Genomic DNA, 3,814 nt, shown 5'->3' on the forward strand with positions numbered 1-3,814 from the left:
CCTTGTTTAATGATCTGCACTGCTTGGTCCGCCTGGCCATTGGAGGCCGGCTTGAACGGTGCCGTCTTTACGTGATTTATGCCGTGGTCAACTATAAAATCTTGAAATTCTGCGCTAGTGAAGCACGGACCATTATCATTGACCAATATGTCAGGAATTCCGTGCATTGCAAACATGGTTCTCAGGCTCTCCACAGTGGTGCAGGTGGTGCTCGAGTTTAAAATGGTGAACTCGATCCATTTTGAAAATGTATCAACGGCTACGAGGAACATTTTGCCCATGAACGGCCCGCATAGTCTACATGCACCCGAGACCACGGTTTTTGTGGGCCAGGGCCAGGGGCTTAGGGTGGCCTCCCTGGGGGCATTACTGAGTTGGGCAAAAATGGTGCACCGACGGATACAGAGCTCCAAGTCCGCGTCAATGCCAGGCCACCAGACGTGGGCTCTGGCTATGGCCTTCATTAGGACAATCCCCGGGTGCTCGCGGTGGAGCTCTCGGACAAACGCCTCTCAGCCTCGCAAGGGCATAACTACTCGGCTGCCCCACATCAGGCAGTCTGCCTGTAGTGATAGTTCATGCATGTGCCGATGGAAAGGTTTGATCTCCTTGGGGCAGGCATCGCGGGTCTCTGCCCAGTCACCAGTTAAAACGCATCTTTTGACTAAGGATAACGTGGGGTCGCTGGTCGTCCACAATCTGATTTGGTGAGACATCATGGGCGAACCTGTGGATTCAAAGGCATTGATTGCCATGACCATCTCACAGTCCTGTTCGTCCGAACCTTCCGTGGTCGCCAGGGGTAGCCTGTTAAGCGCGTCGGCACAGTTGTATGTGCCTGGTCTGTGCATTATTGTGTAGTCGTAAGACACCAGCATGAGTGCCCACCGCTGAATGCACGCCGAGGCTTTGGCGTTTATTGCCTTGCACTCAGATAGCGGGGACGTGAGCGGTTTGTGGTTGGTTTCTAACCCGAACTTGGCCACGAAAAGGTATTGGTGCATCTTTTTGACACCGTACACGCACGCGAGCGCCTCCTTCTCAACCATACCGTAACCGCACGCCGCCCGGGAAAGTGACCTGGAGGCATAAGCAATGGGTTGTAATTTACCCGCATCATTGACGTGCTGTAAAACGCACCCGACCCTGTACGCTGACGCATCACATGTAAGAACTAACTTTTTACCTGGGTCAAAAAAGGCTAAAACACTGTTGGAACTTAGAAGGTTGAGTTCTTTATTGAAGGCGCGTTCTTGGGCGTCCCCCCAAAACCAATCGCACCCCTTTCTGAGTAGCACGTGGAGAGGCTCCAGCAGTGTGCTCAAGTTCTGCATAAAGTTCCCAAAGTAATTGAATAGCCCGAGAAAGGCAGGCAGTTCCGAGATATTCCAGGGCCTGGGTGCCAGACGAATTGCTTCGGTTTTTGATTCTGTTGGGCGGATTCCATCAGCGGCAATCCTTCTGCACAAAAATTCAACCTCAGGCGCGAGAAACAGACACTTGGATTTCTTAACTCTTAGGCCTACTCGATCCAATCGACTTAGTACTTCCTGCAAATTGCGGAGATGGGAGTCGGTGTCCCTGCCCGTGATGAGTATGTCATCTTGAAACACAACCGTCCCCAGGATGGACTTGAGCATACTCTCCATTTTGCGCTGGAATATAGCAGCTGCCGACCTGATGCCGAATGGGCATCAATTGAACATAAAAAGGCCTCGATGTGTGTTGATGGTGGTGAGTAGCTGAGACTCTTCGGTCAGTTCTTGCATCATATACGCAGATGTAAGATCTAGTTTCGAGAAAAGTTTTCCTCCAGCCAACGTGGCAAATAGGTCCTCTGCTCTGGGCAGCGGGTATTGGTCCTGTCGGGAGATTCTGTTTTTGGTAGGCTTGTAATCCCCACAGATTTGTACGGATCCATCAGGCTTCATGACGGGGATGATGGGACTTGACCAGTCGCTAAATTCCCCGGATGAGATAATGCCTTCCCGCAGGTCCAGTTCGTGTTCAATCTTTTCCCTCATCACATAAGGCACAGCTCTAGCCTTGTGATGGACCGGTCTGGCATCCTGTGTGATGTAGATTTTAACTTTAGCCCCTTTGAAGGTACCCACACCTGGCTGAAAGAGATGTTCAAAACGATTTAGAACTGCAGAGTGGTGTGAGATACATGACAGTAAGGCGAACGTGTGAACGGCCACACTGCGGAAACATCTCCACCTTCAGCACCAGGTCAGACGGAGATGCTGAGTGAGCAGGTGAACTGCAGAATCCCACTTTTTAGGAGCTGATCGTTGTGCAAAGCAAATGAGTTTTGCTTAATGACTAAAAATAAAAGGTGCTAGAAGTGGGATTCAAACCCACACTTTCAGAGCAGACTGAACACAACAGCTTAGACCGCTGTTACTTTCCTGACTATCCAGTGCGGTGTATGGCCACCTGCAGGTTGATTTTGAACTTTTGTGTCTTGTCACAAGAAATAAATGAGGGCAACAGGTGTTTCTCTGACTGACACCGGGGAAACATTGAGACAGACCTTGGAGCAAGGGTCTGGTTATTGCCAAACAGCAAAGAAAATATTAATTCCGGGATTTTCCAAAAGAGCAGTGATCTCGACGTGATTTGAACACACAACCTTCTGATTTGGAGTCAGACGCGCTACCGTTGCGCCACAAGGTCTACACAGGGAACTTGAGATGTTCGTCTATATGAAGATACCGCAATATAAGGGGCTTTAAAATCCCTGCCCATTCCCACCAGGTATCAGAAGAAGCGCTCACCTGCCAGTCACCGTATGTTTTTTGTTTAACTTTTGTGTTGTTTTCACGGGAAAGCATCATTAATTAACCCATCATCTTCTTTTGTACAATGAAAGAAATGCTGACTGAGGGACAGTCGATACTTCAATCATTTGTTCTGTGCTTTGCATGTTTACTGTTAAACCATATCCCAGTTTACACACTATGTTTTAGGAGTCTGGTTCAAAATCCTCATCGCTGGCGACACCAGGAATCTGGGGCAACTTTTGTCAAATTTATCAGCACCGGTTATTCCTACACGCGAAAGTTCCCTGGTGGATCCATTTTCTCTCGCTAAAAGTTATCTATTTATTGGTGAAATAAAGAGCAATTAAGGAATAAGGGAGCCCTTTTGCTAGGAGAATAAATAGCAAATAAAAACAGCAAATTCTGGAAATTTCAGCAGGTCAGTTAGCATTTGCCAGGAGACGAGACTCGCCTCCGATTGTTCCCCGATAGGAAATTTCAACACAATGTTCTCGTCCGGCATCGAACCGGTGACATTTCACGTGTAAAACAAACGTGATAACCGCTAGACTACGGAAACCTCTGGCACAGCGACCACAACAGACGGGAGCTGACCAGTGAGCTCCCTCTGTGCTGATCACCACTGATTTTTAATGTGGAAGCAAGTCATCTTCGACTTCGGGGATTACCTAAGAAGAGAGGAGGATTGGGAATGTGTTGGCTCACCTAAAACAACCTCTGTCCCACACTGAAAGTTCTCAATCCTTCTCCTCCGCTGCCTTTACAGAAATGTCATGGATCACCGAGCCACCGTGTTCACTTCCACATCCTCACAGTGGGGTCACAGAGGCTCCTACCGTCTCCCAGTGATCAGCGAACTCGCCCAGTTTGTAAAATTAAACCCGGGACACGTGTCCAGCAAAGGGCAGGAGAAGCGGGAGAGTGTGTCAGCTCGTTCTGTAACAGATAATAGTGGGGTTATTAACGGCGATTACAGCAATCATTAATCCTCTCACACACCTCAATTATGTTTCTGCGATGAACTGATT

The 3,814-nt window shown here is 48.6% G+C and overlaps 1 non-coding gene across 1 annotated transcript; it reads right to left on the minus strand.

The window, feature by feature from the left end:
- Window positions 1-2,607: 2,607 nt before the first annotated feature.
- On the minus strand, window positions 2,608-2,679 carry trnaw-cca (transfer RNA tryptophan (anticodon CCA)). Its single transcript has one exon. It is a non-coding gene; the product is annotated as a tRNA-Trp (tRNA).
- Window positions 2,680-3,814: the final 1,135 nt, after the last annotated feature.

Source organism: Pristiophorus japonicus, unplaced genomic scaffold (assembly GCF_044704955.1).
Source record: "Pristiophorus japonicus isolate sPriJap1 unplaced genomic scaffold, sPriJap1.hap1 HAP1_SCAFFOLD_58, whole genome shotgun sequence".
Taxonomy (NCBI): domain Eukaryota; kingdom Metazoa; phylum Chordata; class Chondrichthyes; family Pristiophoridae; genus Pristiophorus; species Pristiophorus japonicus.